The sequence below is a fragment of the Phyllostomus hastatus genome, unplaced genomic scaffold (genome assembly GCF_019186645.2).
Source record: "Phyllostomus hastatus isolate PE091 unplaced genomic scaffold, TTU_PhHast_1.1 phas_contig_254, whole genome shotgun sequence".
Lineage (NCBI taxonomy): Eukaryota > Metazoa > Chordata > Mammalia > Chiroptera > Phyllostomidae > Phyllostomus > Phyllostomus hastatus.
In genome coordinates this window covers 15,615,263-15,636,150 of record NW_025333810.1, presented here as the reverse complement: position 1 = coordinate 15,636,150, position 20,888 = coordinate 15,615,263, and positions in this window count along the sequence as shown.

Sequence of the window (20,888 nt, the reverse complement as noted above, 5' to 3'; positions counted from 1 at the left end):
AGAAACCAGTGCTGAATATTTGATGTTGTAATGCAGTTTGATCTATGTCCTGATTTAATGCAGGGTTTTGACCAATAAGCAGTGGGGAGTTTCTCTTGCCTTGTCTAAGTATATTTGTTACTGTCCTGTGACTGCAGCTTGGAGATGAGTTTATTTTTAAAGTTTACCACAACACTTCAGTAGCTATCCTATTAAACAAAACACACGAGGGCAAAAAAGAATCATTGTAACTACTCTAAATCTACCTCTTTGTTCTTCTTCTCCAGAGATTTCTGCATTATGTTACACAAAATTTTAATAATAATATCATACTTGTGCTAAATGTTGGTGTTTATAATAGTCCATTTGATCCCCTGCTGTCTGTATGAGGGGGACCCAAAAAACTTGGAAGGGGGGCAAATCCCTTCCAAGGGACTATAATAGTCCATGTTTGATCTTCTGGAGGGGGGGCCCCTTGTAGTACAGGCTTCCCCCTCTAAGTGAGGGTTCTAGGAGCCCATCTGGATCAGTGTACTAGATGGTGGTGTTGTGAGAGGCTGTGTTCAGTTTCAGTGAATTTGTTCTGAAGACTCAATGACTTTGTTCCTGCCCACACCATGCTGAGTGTTCACTTTGTGAACAAAAAAGGCATGACTCCCATGACCCACCCCCTCTATTCACCCGATCTCACCTGAGTGACTTTTTTTTGTTTGTTTCCCCCTGGATGAAAAAAGTCCTCAAAGGGAAACATTTTGCTGATGCGGAAGAGATGAAACAAAAGATAGTGGAAGCACTAAAAGGCATCAAAATTGATGAGTTCAAAAACTGTTTTGAGCAGTAGAAGAAATGTCTCAATAAGTGTATTGCATCAAATGGAGCGTACTTTAAAGGTGACTGAAGTTTAAACATGTAAGAATGAATACACAATTTTTAATAAATTCTGTTTTTTGGGGTCCCCCCTCATATTTAGTGATTTACTATTGTATACCAATTGCTCATCTATGTCCTACAGAAACGGCTGTGAGCAAGATCAAGTCACAGCCCACATGTACCTTACCTTGTGGTGGGAAGGGTCTGACAATAAACTAGTATTCATTTATCAGAATATAATTTCAAGAAGTGGTTAATGCAACTAAAAACAGGTAGACAGTGATGGAGAGACGGGCTGTTACATGTTGGGCAGTAAGGGAAGGCCTCATTGACAAAGTCATGTTTGAGCAGAGACCTGAATGAAATAAGGAACCAAACCATGTGATGATCTAGGTGCAATAGGTTCCATGTAGGACAATTAGGCAGTTCAGAGGATTCTTCGTACCCTGGTTCTCTTGGTCAGGTCAAGATGCTGTTTGAGAGAGTAGAAGAAATAGCAGTTGGGAGACAACACCTAGATATTCCATTGCCCACCTTTCTGAGAAAAAAGTAATAATACAGAGGATAAGCATAGTGCATAGTCACTGTGCTTCTGTTGCACTTGATTACCCTGTCTCAGATTCCACAGCATTTCATGTTGTTGCTGCATGTGAAACACCAAACACGCACTTCCTTATTGACATGACTAGAGAGGCAGCTGTGAGAGCAGGGCCTTCCACTGTGTTCCATCACTCAGTGACCATTCCCATGCACAAATGTTCTGCCTCAGCACAGTGTTCTAGTGCTTTGTATGTCTTCTCCACGCTGTGCACTCCCAGTGCTGCCAACACAGTGACCTTCTCCAGTTCTCAAGAGTAGGGGCATCCCTTACAAACATTTAATATTTTCTTCACTTTGAGGATAGGTACACACACAATAAGATGAAAATATCTATCTTTTTCATTAGCAGAAATAACATTTGTTTATACCATATTCCAGTTGTTACAGGTATTACAAAACATCATTTATGCTTGTCACTGCTTTAAATTTATGGTAGTTACTAGATTTAACTTCACAGTTATTTAATGCATTAAAAATAAACAACTTGCTGTATTATAAATTTGATTTTTATATTTTGATAAGTGTATGTCAAAATTCTTGGTTCGTTATCCCATGTACTTTATGCTTTGAGAAAAATTATGTTGAGATGGGGTCCATCAGTTTCATTGTACCACCCAAAATGTCTGTGGTGCAAAAAGGTAATAATTATTCCTGTTTTAAGCTCAATTGATTTATATGAAAATGATCTGGGTAAATCAGAGACAATCTTTTCTTTTTTCTCATAGTACTCTCCCACTAGGTGTTCCTGTCAATTCACATGGCAGGTTGTAATCACTAACACTTTCTGACGGCTCTGTTACAAGGCCAAGGCCCTTGTGTTGGAAGTTAGGTGTTTTATGCTTATTTGATGTTTTCACCTGATGCCTCAGAATTACCTCAAACTTAACATATCTAAGACTAAACCACTTAAAATCTCCCAAATCTGTTCCTGTCCAATCTTATCCATTGAACAACATTCAGCTTGTTGCTCAAGCTGGAATACTAGTAGTAGTCATCTTTAATTCCCCCTTTTCTGATACCCAAACATCAAACTCATGAGGAGGTTCTATCTGTTCTACTGTCAACTTGAATGTGCTCACTTCTCTCCATCTTCATGGTTCCCACCCTAATCCCAGCCACTATCATGCTTTTTGTCTAAATTGGTGCCATAGCTTCTGGAGGGGTCTATAGTGCTATAGCTTCCCTAGTTGGCAATTATGCTTTTCCAATCCATTCTTTACATACTAGACTGAGTTAAAACATTGGATTTAACTTCTGAACCATTATCTTCTGAAAACCCTTCAGTGACTTCTCATTGCATTTAGAATAAATCTAAATTCCTTTGGTAACCTTGAATAATTCATTCCCTGCTTATTTATCCACCCTTCTTTTCTAGCATTCCACTCTTAAATTACTATATTAAATTCATACCACATTTTTTTCATTTATTTCAATTCACAGTTTTTAATTTACATTGGCATCTGTCATCCCTCCCCTTCTTTCTCCAACTCGCTCTGTATCCAGGAAGCTGGTCTTTATAGAATATAGTAATAGTTTCCTTTCCTTCTGGATGCTTGGGTTGACTAACCAAGTGCTTTACCAGAAGATCTGCAGAAGTTATTTTTTTCCCTGGCTTACTCCCTGAGTAGTCACCTCTGGCTCACTTTGTCCTTTACTTGGTCATGGCCTCTTGAAGCAGTCTGTTCTACATGCTCTTCTAGGTTCTGATTACCTTTGCCCTCTCTTGCACCCTTTTGGTCTAGGAGTGGTAATGGTTCTTCTACTGTTAAAATCAACGTGCTGAATTTCCTGCTTATAACTTTGTAAATAGTTCCTTCATTAATTTCTCTTCTAATTTGCCTTACTTGAGTGTGTCTCTTATTCCTGCTGGGAACTTGGCTGTCTAAATTATTTCTTATCCTGAGGCATTTCCATATCTTTTCTTTTTTAAGTTTGGGCTAAAACCCAAGGGATTAGATTTTATTTTATTTTTCCATTAAGTATATTTTATTAATTATGCTATTACATTTGTGCCATTTTTCCCCTTTGCCCCCCTCCTCCCAGTATCCCCATTCCCTCTAGCAATAGCTCCCTTAGTTTATGTCCATAAGTCTTACATATAACTTCTTTGGCTTCTCCATTTCCTATACTATTCTTAACTTCCCTCTGTCTATTTTGTACCTACCAATTATGCTTCTTATACCCTGAACCTTTTTCCCCATTCTCCCCCTTTCCCTTTCCCACTGATAACCTGCCATGTGATCTTCATTTCTATGATTCTGTTCCTGTTCTAGTTGTTTGCTTAGTTTTTTGTTTTTGTTTTTTAGGTTCAGTTGTGGATAATTGTGTTTGTTGTCATTTTACTGTTCATAGTTTTGGTCTTTGATTTCTTAGATAAGACCCTTTAACATTTCATATAAAAAGGGCCTGGTAGTGATGAACTCCTTTAACTCAACCTTATCTGGGAAGCACTTTATCTGCCCTTCCACTCTAAATATTAGCTTTGCTGGATAGAGTAATCTTGGATGTAGGTCATTGCCTTTCATGACTTTGAATACTTCTTGCCAGTCCCTTCTTGCCTGTAAGTTTTTTTTTTTTTAGAAATCAGCTGATAGTCTTACGGGCATTCCTTTGTAGATAACTGTGTCCTTTTTTCTTCCTGCTTTTCAGATTATGTCTTTATCTTTAATCTTCGGTATTTTAATTATGATGTGTCTTGTGGCACTCTTTGGGGCCAACTCGTTGGGGACTCTCTGAGCTTCCTGAACTTGTATGTCTATTTCCTTCACCAAATTGGGGAAGTTTTCCTTTATTATTTTTTCAAATAAGTTTTCAATATCTTGCTTCTTCCTCTTCTTCTGGAACCCTTATGATTCTGATGTTGGTATGTTTAAAGTTCTCCCAGTGGTTCCTAATCCTTTCCTTGTTTTTTTTTTTTTTTTTTTTCAATTCTTGTTTCTTCATTCTGTTCCAGGTGAATGTTTATTTCTTCCTTTTGTTGCAAATTATTCATTTGAATCCTGGTTTCCTTCCCTTCATTGTTGGTTCCCTGTATAATTTTCTTTATTTCAGTTTTTATGGCCTTCTTCCTTTATTTTGTGGCTATAGTCAATAATTTCTGTGAGCATCCTGATCACAAGTGTTTTGAACTCTATACCTGATATGTTGGCTACCTCCATGTCACTTCATTCTTTTTCTGGAGTTTTGATCTGTTCCTTCATTTTATCTATATTTCTTTGTTTTTTCAATTTGACAGTGGCCTTCTGTTTCTGTGTATTAAGTAGAGCCACTTTGACTCCCTGTGTAAGTGTACCTGTTATGGTGTAAGGAGAGGAGCCTTAGTATTCATGGGGTGGGGGGGGCAACCTGCTTTGCCACTTTGTGATACTGTATGTGGTGGAGGAATCAGAGAAGGAACAATACTGCTTGCTCAGCTCTTGCCCAGTTTTTAGTCACTTCTCCTACTCCCTGTAAGCAACTGACTGCCCTGGTGATGACTCCCTGAGTGGGTGGGTTTGTGTGTGTTCTAGGACCCTGTGGGCTCTTTAAATGTACTCTCCTGAGAGACAAGCAGTTTCTTCCACTGCCACAACAGCCACTGGTTTTTACAGCCAGAAGTCATGAGGCTTTATTTCCTGGTGCAGAGACCCTGGGCTGTGCGGTCTGCTCTGCAGCTGGGATTGCTCACTTTTCATTTGTCCCTCTTGGTTTTTATCTGTGACATGTGAATGTGGGACCACCCATTCTGTTGGCCACCACAGCCTGGCTATGTGTCCTCTCTGCCTGGCTGCCTGTCTCTGCCCCTCTTACCTATCTAGATGAATGGTACTGCTTTAACTCCTTGGTTGTTGGATTTCCATGCAGTTTGATTTTCTGGCTGTTGTTGTTTTTTTGATTGGTTGTTATACTTTTTATTGTTTTGTGAGGAGGTAAAGCACATCTACCTATGCCTCCATCTTGGTCAGAAGCCTCCACATCCTATTTTTGTTTACATGGACTGTACTTTTCCACATTCTTCACATGCTAGTACCTATGTCTTTAAATAACAGTCAAAATATCTTCTTCTGACGTGTTTTCCTCAACCAACCTAGGAAAGGTAGTCTTGATGGTGGCAAACTGTTATTATTACCATAATACTTAGCATGTAATAATCATAATGATAATTATGACAATGTCTAAGCATATTGAAAATTTACTCTGTGCCAAGAATGGTCCTAAATGCTTTATGCTTGTCAACTTCTTTAATCCTTACAGTAACTGTATGGTATGTGTGTATACGATTATTATTCTTCCCATTTTACTTATAAGGACTCTGAGATGCACATGAAGTCAAGTACTTCACCCAAGGTCACATGCTAGTCAGTGACTTAAGTGGGAGCCCACTATACAAAGATACATTGTGCTTGTCTGAATAACATATGTCAGCCTATATTTTGTAGTATTACTCTAAGAAAATATATGCTTGACCAGTTTACTTTAAATGTGAAGATAAACCTTGTAAATAACTTAGGGTACAATTCTAATGTTAACTAATTTTTTATATCTCAGAGGTGACAATTGGCTTATTTAATGTCTAACTCATTTTTTATTTTACAATGATCAATAAACTGTATTATATTGCATATTTTCCAAATAAAATTTTCCCCTAAGTAACACTGTAACCCAAAATACAGTCTTATAACCTACAATTCCATTCCATTCCTCTTCACTTCCCCTTGTTACAAAGATGGGGATTAAAGGGCCCATGAGCCCTTTTCCTGTTGGTCTGTAGAAACTGATGGCCAACATGTTAAGTCCTTCTTGAAAAAATCTGCCATCAATAAGTTTCCATCAATTTGCAGAGAATACTCCATTTTCACATGGGTAGATCAAAGACCTTTCATTTGTGTGATGGTTAAAATAATAGAGAGACTATATTTCATGTCTATATCTCTAACACACACCATTGTAGGAATAAAAATTGTGTAGGTTTGCCATTGCCCATTTACCCATTAGAGATTTATCTGTTTCATGAATTAATAGAACAACATTTACCAAAGTATATTCTGCCAAACTCTAATATCACAGAGTAGATGCTCACTGCCATAGTTACCCAATCTGATAAGATGTGAAACTCTGCAGGGTCTATTGCCTTTTAAAACTCACTAAATGTTTGAGCATGTCAAAGGTTCTGAAAAGTCCTGAAGAAAAACAAAAAAATCTATTTATCTAGTACTTTCAGACTTTGTTGAGCAAGTTCATTTTTCTCTAGAACATCTAACATATCGCGGAAATGTGTCGTAGAACACACCTGGGGAAATATTGTGGTAAGACTGTCAAAAGTCTGTATGTATATATTGGCATGAGTAAAATATTGTACTCTAAATATGAAAACAGAAGTTGACCTTAAAATAACCAATGGAAAGGCCTGAGGAATTTACTATGGTTGGAGAAGAAATAAATTATTTACCTACAACTTTTATTATTCTTAATATTTACATCCTCCCTGTAGTAGCTGTGAACTCTGGCTCCTATGAAACATGTCAGTTTCCCCAAATACATTTCATATTCTTAATAGGAGTTTTCTCCCATAGAAAATGTGAAAGCAGATTGATTACAGGTAGTAAAGATGATGGTTCCATTTCTATGTGTTACAAGCTAAGAAATTCTGTTTGAAACTGCTGACAAATGTAATCTCTGTTGACAAAGTACTTTGGTTTTCTTTATTTATTTGAAATAACTCTGAGAGATAGGAAAGCAACAGAGAGCTGTCACAATGAGTCATGGAACATCTTAAGAGAAAAACACCATGGCAGTTATTGAATTAGAAATTAAAAGGGTTTTTAAAATGTGGAACATAAACGCAGCATCAGAAGCATCATCATTTTTTCTGTGTAACTGGATGACAGTAACTCCTAAAGAGACACTTTCTGTCCAGTTACTTTTGCCCTTACATTTTGCTTCCGTACTTTGTATTTCATTCCCCTAAACTCTTTCTCTGTTGAAGATTATCTGTGATCATTGCAGGATCTTCACACTGGCTCTCCATTTCTTTCCCTTGCTCCTCAAGTCAGTACCTCCCCAAGCCCTGTTAGATGTGGGCTGTGTGAAGGACAATCTTCCTTACTGTCCTTCACAGTCAAACAAGACAGTCAGGCAAGAGGTTTGTCCCTCAGGCTCTAGTATTTCTGTCTTGTTTGCTTAGTTCTCAGTAAGTGCACTTGTTTCTGAAGAATCTTATTTTTAGAAAGCATGACTTGAGGGATGATTATGCTTTTGTATGAGTTTTCTATTGATAACACTGTCATCTTTTGCATGACTTTTGTCACTTATATTAAGCAGGTGATATGTGTTTGGGTGGTTAACTGAATGCTGTAGCTTTTTTTTTGAATAAAGGTAAATTGTGGACATTTAGTTATTAAAAGAGCAGTGGAAGCCTCTGTTGTGAGTCACGTGACCTGTCCATTTAACTTTAAATTATTATGTCTTCAGTGATGCAGCTTTAATTCCTGGGTAGGAAACAGTACCTCTCTCTCATCAAGTTACAAATAATCAACAGGGGAAGTTGCTCAGCAACTTGAAATCTTGATTAAAGTGAATGATATGGAAGGGGAGTGTGGATCCTTCTGTGTTTCCAAGGGGCTTCTGGCATGGAATTAAATTGGTGTGCTAATGAAACAAAAAGTTGCTAAGAATACATCATATATAAAAGTTATAATTGTCTTTATTAAAAATATGTTCAAGTAAATCTATTCTGTCTAGGCATAATCCCCGAAGAAGTGAAATCCTTTGTTAAATTCACTTTTTAAAATGAGTTTTATTAGTATGGCATTCTTAAAGTTACTTTGTTGTTTAGTGAAAGCAGATAGTGATTTTTTTGAATTCTGAAAGTAGCAGTGAATAAAAAAACTGTTCCGATATCAGCATGTCTCCCCTCCCAACTTCTGCATTCATGAATTGTTTTTCTGCTAATCCCACACTGGCCTAGAGGGTAGTCAGTCCTTCTTCCAGCTTCCCTAATGAATCAACCCATGGTGTCACTATCAGGGACAACATATCTTCTAATAAAAATGTAATGAGGCAGATGGATGCAGGAGTACATATCACACACTCCGCAGTCAACCACTGGAATGAACTCATTGCTCTTCTCCATTTCATCTCTGGCTGTTTTTACCTCTTTCTTTCCCATATACACTTCCCATTTTGGCTTGCTCCTTACCTTTAATATTTTTCTTTCAACATTTTCAAAGCCTTTTCTCTTTCATGAATAATAGATGGTTGCCTCTGTTCCAGCTCATAACTCCAGTTTTATTTCCCTAATTTCCTTCACAGCACTCAGCTAAACTGGGAGATTTCCCACCCAATAGAAGTCACACTCCTTAAAAATGGAAGTCCAAAATAGAAACACTGAAGTTATTTTAAAATAAAATTAATTCAGTCTTGAAGTAGGACTACTTTTGGATGGCACAAGATGTATACTTTGAGTCTCAAATTTGTTTCTGGGTATTTTAATTAGCCCCAAATCCAAGTTTACTGTTATATGTAACTGGCAGCATTAGTGGTTAAAAGTTCATGGGATTATAGCCTTTGGCCCCTAGATAGCAATAATTTAGGAAGAAAGACTAATGAACATTTTGCAAAATCAATTCATATTTAACATTAACGTACCCTTATTTTGCCTTCTGTGTATTCGAAGACTACAAGAGCACAGTATTTGAGTTTCTAGCATGGGGGAAAAGTCCAAGTTGCACATAAAATTAGTGTTATTACTATATGAATGAGCAGGAATACCTCAAAAACAATCTTAAGCCACAGTTAGCTTATTATTTTAAGGTAATAACTGAGGACATTATAAAGATTCTAAGGACGAGTTAGAATGTCACCTAGTAATGTTAACCCATTGGCACATGCCGTGTACTAAATGGATGCTCACATGCTGTGGTATGGTGCTAACAGAGTGACTCCAGCCCTGAAGAGACTGTTGGTCTGGGATGAGATGCTAATTTAGCTCATTTAAATGATGAGTCCTTAGCAGTGATAGAGTCAAATATTTTTAAGGAAATAATTAAGTTTGATAATGTTATTCCTGTTTTGGAAAGAGGCTGTTACTGTATAGTTGACTAAGGGAAAGGACTTCCTCTGATTTCTGGAAAGTAGCCACAGAATGACAATTGATTTTAAAGTCACTCACCCTTTCAGCATGGCCGTTCTGTAACTGGAATGAATTAAATTTCATGAATGGTCTCAGTTAACTCCCTTTTTCTTTTACACTTTCTTTGCTATTTGTTTTATTTGCAAAACATGTTGAAATTGAGACTTTTTATAATGGTGTATGTAAAGTCTAGTTTGTGAATAATAATTAGCAAATTCAGCATGTGTTAAAATCAGGAAGCATTCAGAAGTTTAACAAAAACATACTGAATGCTGTGGATCAAGCACAGCGCTAGGTGCTAAAAATGTAATGGTAAAGAAAACTAACATGATGCCTCAACTTATGAAACTTATACTTTAAATATGGAGGAAATAATATGAAACAATAATTGTAGGAGTAAGTGATATGAATAGAGTATAACATAAAAAGAGGATAAAGTATAAAAGGTCTGTGATTTTATGTGGGGTAGACAGTTATTGCTTCGGTGATGATGTACAATATGAACAGAGATCTGAAGAACTGTAGGGGCAAAGCGTGTGTTCATCTGGTGGTAGGACATTCCAGGCAGAGAGAATAGCAAGTAAAGGGCCCTGTAAAGACCTGCTGGTAGAGTTCTAAGCATAGACAGAGATTAGATATGGTGAGCAACAGACAGAGTTATCAGAGAAAAGGTCAGAGCAGTATTCAGGGACTAGTTTATGTCAAGTTTTGTGAGTCAAGGTTAAGAGTTTGGATTTCAAATGTGAAGGGAAGCTGTGGGGAGATTTTGTGCATAGGAATGATATGATCTTAATTTTAACTGATCATTTAATGAGAATGAATATTTTTTGCTTCTGTGTGATATATATGATATATATCATTTAATGTATATGTGATTTACATGTGATATATCTATATATCTATATCTATGTATCTCACATAAGTTTACATGTACTGAAAGAGAATAGGAGTCTACTCAATAGTCTGTGCGAGAATTCACAGGGACTTGGGGTGGGGTGGTATTAGTGAAGAAGTTGAAATTAATTGGATTCTGGATACACCGTAAAGAAAATGATGACAGGATTTGCTGTTGGATTGTATGTTGTTAGTGAGCAAGAAAGAGAGAAGTTAAGGATGACTCCAGGATTTTTGACCTGGGCAAAGTTTGTTTCTGTTGGATAAAACTCGGGGCTGATAGCTCTAGCATCTGAGGAGAAAAAAAAAGAATAAAAACAGCAGATGTGGAGGTGAGAAGATGTTTAACGATGAGGGGCTAAAGCTGCAGTTTATCATGACACACAGCTGGGTCTGTGACACCACATGCAGGACTCATCTTTTGGTCCCGCTGTTCAGATGGGGAGGAGGCCCTGGTGTGTCTGTGCTCAGAGAGGGTGCTGTGGAGCTCTTCATGTGGGATTTCTCAATGACAAATTTTTGAATAACAAATTGGTATATTTTGTAACACAAGTTGATTAAATATATCTTGATTCTTTAAAGAAGGGACCAACTGCTCAGTTCATTTATACCTATGCAAAAACAATTTTGTTGTGTTATTCTGTTTATTTGAAAAAAAAAAGCTGATGATAAGGCATTCCATTGTTCTCTGAGTCAGTGGCTTAGAGCTAGGAGGGAGGTGCAACCACAAAGTGTTTTATTATGCACTGAGGAAACTGTCTATAACACTCCTAATAACACTTCCTAATAACACTTCTTTTTGAATAGGAATTTTTAAAAATTCTTAGTACCAAGTGAAGTGTCTTAAATTCAACTAGAATTGAAAATAGATGACTCTTATATCATTTAATATGTTTTTATATTGGAATCATTTATTTAGCCCTAAGAGCAACCATAAAATTATCCTCAGTGAAGCAGCACATCAAAGATGCCCCTATATTAGGAGAAGCAACTTCCTAATATAGAATAATAATCACTGTCTGTGAGTTGGTCTAGTGGGGAAGTTCTCGACCTGTGGTCTCGTGTCCCAGAGACCCCTGAAACTGTGTGTATAATCTTGTATGTGCACATCTTCAGGAAAGAAAAACTACAACTTTTATAAATTCTCAATTCCCTGGTCTCTCTAAAACTGTCAAATTAGTACAGTTGTAAAACTAAAAAATGATTTCCTTTAGCTCTACATACTAGAAATCTTATTTTAAGAGAAAGCAACCTCACTGCCTAGTATATAATAGATGTTCAATGAATGTCAGCTAAATTTCCACTGGCAGGGCTAAGGCAAAGATTGCTAAAGATTATCTTTAAAAGGAGGAAATAATCCATACATTGGGAAATAAGAGGGAATAAATGGAGTTTTGATTAGATGAAGGAAGAGTAAAAGCAAAAAGGTGTACCTAGGGAAGGAAATGATAACTTCCTCAAGTATCCTGTGGAACCCAGGCTAATGCCTGTTGTTATGGTGTTCTTATGATAGACTAAACCTCAGGACAAAGAGGATGAGATAATATTGTTAACAGTAATTATTTTTATAAATAGGTGACATTTTTAATAGCAGATAAAACATCAAGAAGTTAGAAAGAGAATAATTACTTCTTCACAGTTGTTTTAAAATCCTGTTTCCAATTCTGAAACTTAGCCCTTTATAAATGTATTATTTATTGTATATCAGTGGGTTTATATTTTTTCCAAATTAAGATTTAAAGTTGTGATTATAGGCAAGTTTAAAAGAAAGATACTAAGCCCTGGCCAGTGCGGCTCAGTTGGTTGGAGCTTTGTCCTATAATGGAAGGGCTGAGGGCTTAATTCCCGGTCAGGGCACATGTAGATTGCAGGTTCAGTCGTCCAGCCTCAATCCCCTGTCCAGGTGCAAGCAATTGAGACTTCCCCCTGAATCAATGTTTCTCTCTCTCCCTTTTTCTCTAGAACAATGAAAAATATGTCCTCCAGTGTGGGTAAAAATAAATAAATAAAAATAAAAGAAAGATGCTAAATTGATAACTGGTTGATTTTCAGAAAAAGTGTTTTGAAAGTATAGTGAAAGAAAGAATAGATTTTCAGTAGTGTTGGATGGATTGCATATCTATGTGGGGGGAAAAACCCTTTATTCCTATATCATACCATACACTATAACCAATTTCATATGGCTAGCAATCTAAATGCAAAAAGCTAATGACTAAAACTTAAAAAAAAATGCAGGAGAACATCTGTATGATCCTTTATAGGCAAAGATTTCTTAAACTAGACACAAAAAAATGACCATGATAGAAGGAAGAATTTATAAGTTAATCTACAGTAAAAATAAAAAAAACTTTTCTATTCATCAAAAGACAGCATTAATGTACTGAAAAGGCATCTTCCAGAGCAGGAGAAGATATTTACAATACAGTTATCTATAGTGCACTTACAGCCATAATTTTTAAAGAACTCTTGCAAATTTAAGAGGGGAAAAACAAGTAGAAAAATTAGCAAGTATTTAAAAAACCAAAATATTGCAAATTGACAAGTGAAAAGGTGTTATTAAGGAAATGCTAATTAAACCCCAGTGCCATAGGACCCTGCACGTAACAGAAGGCAAATTCAAGTGTCGCTAAACATGTGAAACACCTAGGACATGCGAATATTTGGATTGACAGTAAAAATTGGTACAAACAACTTGTAAAACTGGCATTAAAATATTTGCACACATATCTACAGTCAGCCCTCCATAACCTCATGTTTTGAATTTGTGGATTTAACCAACTGTGGATTAAAAATAGTTTTTAAAAATTCCCAGAAGTTTCCCAAAAAGCAAAACTTGCCTTTGCTTTGCACAGCACTACACTGAATCCACACAAAGTGATGTGTAGGCACACCCTGCTGCAGCCTGTATGCATATATAGGTTCTATGCAAATCCTGTGTGCCACTTTATATCAGGGACTTGAGCATCCATGCCTTTTGGTATCTGTGGGTGTTGTGGAAACAGCCCCCTTCTGCTACTGAGGGAGGATCACACATTATGACCCATCAGTTCTACTCTTTGACAACCAACCAACAAAAATGAATACTTATTTTCACCAAAAGATATTTAAGAATGTTCATCAAAGCACAATTTGTAATGCTCACAAGCTTGAAGCCACCCAAATTTTCATTAACAGTATAACAGATAAATAAATCATGGTATATTCATACAATGAAGTACTATTATGTAGAATGAAAATACATGATCTGTAATAATATAGGAGAATCTCATAAATATAATATTGAATGTAAGCAATAAGACACAAGTGTATGCCACATGATTTTATGCATATAAAGTACAAATACAGCACACTAGTCCATGATGATAGAAGTCAGAATAGTGGGGAGCTCAGAGGTGGTGATTGGAAAGGGCCGTGAGGTCATCCTCTGGTGCTGGTCATGCTCAGTTTCTCGATTTGGGCATTGGTAATATGAATGACTGGCATTTATGAAAGTTCATAGTACACTATGTATACTTTAGAAATGTGTATATTACACTTCAGTTAAAAAGTAATACATTAAAATTGTCTGGAAATAAAATCTGTTAACTTAAAAATATAAATGCTAGATTTCAGCACTTTGTTTTTACTGAAGAAGGACTGCAGCATCGGGCAAAGTATAAATGTGCGTTATTATGACTTTCTTCTGCACGGTGGAACAAGAGGCCATGATATGTCACAAGGGAAGTTTCCTGGGAAAGGCTTCTATAATGATGTGTGCTTTTGCAAACTATTATTTGCTGAAATAAACACTTCAACTGCTCTGAGGATTTGGAGAAACTGTTCATTAAACTGCAAGGGAATGACACAAGAATTCATTGAGAAGAAAATAAATAGCCTGCTATGTAGGTTTTCTCTCTGATAGATAATTTAGAGATTAATGAGAATAGATTGGTGAAAATTGCTCTGTCTTTCCGAACTCAAACCAAGTATAAACATACTAATTGAAAAACATATCATATTTGATGTGTTCCAAAAACAATTTTTTTTTATTTCTAGGAAGAAAGTAAGTTTAGATGTCTTTCAAACTATGTACTATATCAAACACACTTAGAAAAACTACTTGGTGATTGGGCTAAGTGGAGGCAGTTATCCAGAAATGAATTACTAGGTTTATTAATGGAACAGCTTGAGGCTAATGACTTCTAAGAAATGAATAATCAATGCGGTTCTCAGGTCTTTTCCTGGAGACAGCTTCTCCACGCCGTCTCCCATCTGTGCGAGTTTGTGTGGTTCTTTCCCCTTGGAATCAACACTGTGTTTATACCTTTTTAGGCATCATTTCTTTATATGGAACCTCCTGGGAAAACTTGACTTAATATCTGGCACTGTATTTGCCTGCATGTTAATTGATGAGATTTAGACCACTATCAGGGGAAAATAATGAACATAATCAATATCAATATTTAAACAGATAAAAAGAACCAATTTACAAGAAGGTTAAATTATAAGTTGTATACATTGTTATTTAGGATAAAGTTCTACAATTATCTATCAGAGAGGTTGGAGGTAGGGAATGAAAGATAAAAACAAGTCTGAGACTTAAGACATTAGTATTTGAGGATCTATAGAAGTAGCCTTTGGAATTTTTTTAAAGAAAATTGAAAAATACTTCATCTTGATTCTTCAAAATTTGTGTGGTATAAATTGTTACATACAATAACATTACACCACTAATTTTCTGAAAGTTTGAAAACCTGGGGAATGTTCCTTCTGCTCCTTCAAACCTTATTTAATGATAAGCCACTTAAAATAATGAGTAACTACTCCTATTTTGGACAAAAGCAGAGACTGAGCAAGGAAGAAGCAGAAATAAGCCTGAGGAGAGAAATATGAGTGCTGTCCAAAGTTCTGCCGTGGTGGCTCCCTGAGTGACCCTGCTGCCAGGGACTGGGAGTTCAAGCAAGGAAGAGGTCTTCGCCATGGGCTGCCTGGCCAATGAATCATTTTCAGGGAATCCATCTGTATTCCTGAGGCCGCTGTAACAAATGGCCAGAAACTGAGTGGCTTAAAACAGCAATTTATTCTCTGAGAATCCTGGGGCTAGAAATCTGAACCAAGTTGTGGGCAGTGCTGCTCTCCCTTGTGATGCTCTAGGGAAGAAAACATGTCTTGCTTCTTCCATCTTCTTTTTGGCCACATCACTCCAGTATCTGTCTCTGTGGTTACATTGCCTCTTCCTTTTTTCTCTATATGCTTCTCTGTGTCTGTGTCAGAGCTTCCTTTACCTGTTTATGTGATTGTATTTAGAGCCCACCTGGGTAATCGAGGATAAATTCCTCCTCTCAAGGTCCTTGTCTGAATCTCATTTGCAAAGGCCCTTTTTCCAACTGAGGTGCCTAGGATTAGGACCTGGACCTATCTTTTGGGCCACAAGTCAGGCCAGTAGAAGAATATCAAACATATATAAATATTCTTCAGATTTAAAAGCCAAATGAGGAAAGCCTCATTTTTTTCATACTTGTGCTATAACCAGTTCTAGTCCTATTTACATACCTTTTCAGTGTTCAGTAGTTTGGTCAGCCACAAATTTACAGGCTCATTGTGGGACTTGGAGGTAAAGTCTACTTTGCCCATTTGACCATTTGAACTGCTGGCCAGATACTTGGTCAGTGACAAGGATGACAAACTTATCTGAGGAAGTGGAACTATAATCTGGGACCTAGCCTATTGTTCTCTCTACTTCATCAGATTGAATGACCAAGACACTGCAAACCGATTGGTTTAAGTAATTCATTCCTACAAACTGCTTAATAATTTTTTTATTTGTCAGTAAAACTGACAAATCTAGTATTTTTATGATTAATGAAGATAATGATAATAAGTAACTTGATAATAGTTAAGTACACAAATACAAGTTATGTATGTTCAATAAGAAACAAAATTATAGCACCTCTAAAATGGAGAATATACTAAGCAAACCTTTTAAAAGCAGTTTTGAGCCCTGGCTGGTGTGGCTCAGTGCTGGCCTGTGAACCAAAGGATTAGCAGTTCAGGGCACATGGCTGGGTTGCAGGCCAGGTCCCTGGTGGGGGGTGTGTGAGAGGCAACCATGCATTGATGTTTCTCTTCCTCTCTTTCTCCTTTCCTTCCCCTCTCTCTAAAAATAAATAAAATTTTTTAAAAAGCAGTTCTGTGTTTATCACTTCTTATTTTGAGTTTTCTTATCCGTTCAGGCAATTGCAGTATAACTTCAAAAGATGCCATTTCTTTGAAAAAATACTTAGGTTGTTTTTTTTCCCTCCTTTGTAAGGTCTGCCCACTACCAGCCCACTAGAATACTAATAGGAATTGCTTTATAAGAATGGCATTGCTCAGATAAATCATAAATATCTGAACATAGCACATACTTTCATAATATTAATTTATTCCACCGGTTTTCAGGATCAGGGAATACATGACTATGTAAAAGTACACATGGTTGTCTTTTCTCATCATGAAGAACTTCTTTTAAAATCAGATAAAAGTGGAAGTCAAAGTGAAGTCAGTCTACCCATGGAAAGATTTTGATGTCTACAAGATAAAAACAGAGAATCAATTAGGAAAATAATAATGTGGCAGTGAGGGAGGGAGGGAGAGGGAGGAACAGGTTAGAATCTAACAGAGTTGTTTAACACCCTTCAATGGACCTATGACCAGTCTATGTATATTTTAATGTCTACTATCAAAGCATGTGTATGATACTCCTGTGAGTCTATTTTGAGTAAAAGAGAACTTACTGTGAGAAATTCTGCTGAAGATTTGGGAGTATCCTTGGCACCTCTCACCCTATCCTCAACAAATCCTGCAAAGACCTTGAGGTGGAGGAAGTGGATTAGTGTTTGAGAGTTAAATTTTTGATCAGCACTATGGATATTAGTGGGGGAGAAAGTCTGAAAAAAAAGTATGTCCAAGCTGCAAAACTGGATATAATCTGTCCGAAGTAACATTTTACCATAGAATGGGACAACCTGAAGTGGTTCTGCAGATGAGACAGCTAAGTGAAACCAAGAAAAAAAAAAAGAGTTGCAGAGAACAAATATTTTTAGCACTCACATTAGCATTGTCCAAGAAAAGGAATTGGTCCACACACTAATATTTCCATTGTGTTTTTGGTGGGTTTGCAAATATACTGATGAGGGGAAAATATAGTATTAATTTTTTTAAAGTTAACTAGCTGGATTTTCCTCATAGAACTCTATCTTGCTGAATAATATGTATATGGGGATGGAAACTAGAGTTTTGATTTCAAACTGATAATTCAATCTAATGTAATAATAATGAAAGAACCTTTCAGGTAAATACTCCATCTGGGAGTTCTACTCTCTTCCCCATTCCCTTTCAGGTTGGCATTTGTTCATATTGGGGAGGGAATGACAGGTGCCCTTGTGCTGATACAGGGCCAGAAAGACTGCTCACATTTCTATGGCATCTTCTGGACTCTTCCCAGTCTCTCTGCTGGATATAGCTATCTGGCTTATTACCTCACTAATGACAACTAGTCTCTTTCCCTGTTGTGTCAAGCCATTTTCCAGGTTTTTCTGCTGACCTTGGCACAACCAACTTTCTGATCTGGTCTGTTAGCCTCTTCGTTTTTGCCTTGGGATCCCCTCTGTTTTGTTCTTGGAGACTGCTGAGGGCAGGTCCATTGGTTCTCAACTCAGCTATCTCCATATGCCTGTAGAGCATGCAGGAACCTCTGGGCTTCTGTGCGCCATGCTGCAGAGCACCAAAGGAGCCTTGGTCTTTGCCTTACTGCTCAGTTTATTTTGATATGGCTGCTTCTAGCTTAACTTGGGTGTAGTCTATAAGACAATTGGCTTTTAGAATTCCATAATTTCCTTAAATTCTATAATACATCACCCCCTTCTGGGATTTTGCCTTTGAGAAAGTATATCAGGTATGTGTCTAAGTATCTGCTTTTATCAGGACTAAATCCACACTGCCTTCTGCTTGCTACTTGGACAGTGTCTCCCTAAAATAAAGCTGCTGTATCAAGGCTACCATGCCCGTATCCTAATTCCAAAATGGCAGAAAAAGGAATTTAGTACAGTCTTCTGTTGTAATAAAATCAGGCTTTCAAACCTATTGTCTTACAGTACAGAGAAGTAGATTATCTCTTTCTTGCCTTTATAGGTTCTTGCTGTGACAAGCTGTGAACCCCCTCTCCATCCTCATTTAGGTAGACAGAGGCTGACTTGAAGGATATCCCATAAAGAGAGATGAAAAAGAGAGAGTCACGTTCAAATAGTTCAAACAATATTCCCTGCTTCACAATGATTGAGAGCATTCCCATTGAGATGACTGCAGAGGCTGTTGGAGGGTTAGGAGAGACTGGTGATCCTTAGGCTGAGTTTCAGAGACAAGTGAGGGAGAAGAGTACCTGTCATGTAGTTTGACCCTTGATATATTTTATATATAATGTCAGTATAAATTTCATTTTTCTGATCTTACAGAGTTTGATATGCCTGTCCTAAGAAATATTTTTTTAAAGCTTAAAGTTTTCCTGGGCATGGAATTAGGTTGGGTTTTCATAGTATGCCTAATCCTGTCCATGTGGGAGTTGAGGTGACAGGAAGGTATTTTTGTGTCATGGTTTTCTTTTTCTTCTTCTTTTTTAACATTATCTCCCTTATGTTATTTGAGATCATAAAAACAATTTTGGAAACATGGTTTTCAGTACAAATTACCTAATTTAGTTTTTATATGACTGCCTCTGTACTTCCTAGAATCAGATTTTATTTTCTGCTTCTTCTATATAGCACTTTATTCTCTATATCTTTCAAAGGTAATCAACTTGTGATGGACAATAGAATATACTATTTGGGCGATGAAGCCTGTCAAATTATCAATGTGGTTTTTATTATCATTTGTGCTTTGAGAATAAAGTATAAGTCTTCTGCTCTCAGTTAAGGTTTACCTCATTCCTGACTTCAGCACCCAGAAGATTTATTTGTATGGATGTCAAAAGTGAGAAAAGAGTAAAACTGTGCTCTCTGGACCTTGACATATTTTCCTGATATTTTATAGATTCCAAATAGAAGGAAACCACATCTAAGTGTGGCCTCTCAAAATCATCTCACACTGTTCTCCCCTCTTCTCACTCCCTGCAGCCAGGTTGGCCTCATTTGTGTTCCTCAGGACTTCTGCCATTGTCCCTCTCGCCACCCTGGGTATTGGCGTGATCTGATCAGAGCCAATGTCGTCTCTTCACACAGGTCTCCTCTGACTTCTCTCACCAGACTGTGCCACCTCCACCCCTCCTTCTTTCCGTCCATCATACATTATCACGTCATGGTTCCATTTTCCTAATATACTTATCATGATTGTTTTCTAGCACTGCCATAGCAAATATCACAGACTGGGTGGCATTAAACAGCATAAATTTGTTTTCTCATGATTCTAGTGACTAAGAATTCCCAGATCATTTCTTGAGGCCTCTCTCCTTGGCTTTCAGATGGACATCTCTTTGTGTGTTCACATAATCTTCTCTCTGTATCTTTCTGTGTCCAAATTTCCTCTTCTAAAGGGATACCAGTCACGTTGATCAGGGCCCACCCCAGTGACCTCATTTTAACTTAATTGCCTCTTGAGACTCTATCTTTAAATGCAGTCACATTCTGAGGAACTGGTGGTTAAGACTACAAAAAAATTTTTTTTGGGGGGTCACATTTAACTATATTGAAACTAATAACTATCTATAATAACACGAGCCTCTTATTTGTTTACTTTTTCTCTCCCCCCCGGGAATGAAGCACCACTAAGTCCAGGTGCTTTCTTTCTGTCTTTCTCTGCACCCTCCCACCACCGCCTATACCAGTGCCTGCCTCGGAGTACAGGCTCGGTCATCTTTGTTTTTCATCTAAATTACTCAAACAGAGATAATATATAATTTCCTCTGAATTCTAAAGATATACTCATTACTGGTGTCAACGTAAGAAATGTGCAAACCTAAAGAGAATTTTTATAAGTTTATTTGAGCCAAATTGACAACAATTGCTGGGAAGCAAAATCTCAACAGATAGAGAAAATGCTCCAGAGAACAGCAATTTTGCACATTACTTTGTACATTAGAATCAAAGGTGGAGGCCTGAGGAGGGTTACATGAAGTGCATTGGTGGTAGGTTAGGGAGGCAGAAGAAAGCAAAGGAGGGAAATCTGAGGCTGGAGAGAAAGTAAAACACACATAGTTTTATACTGGTGGGTACAGGATAGTTACAATGAACACTTACAGCACTTCGAGATGGTATGCAGGAGGGGGCAAGATCACAATGAGGGGCTCCAGAGGTCTGTGCTATTGTGGGAGATTGTACCCTGGGGAATCTGGATAAAAGGGGTTCCTCTGACATTCCAAGGATATGTTATCCTTGGCTCATAGATGAAAAAAGGCAATAGACGGGCTCAGTTAAGGTAACGATTG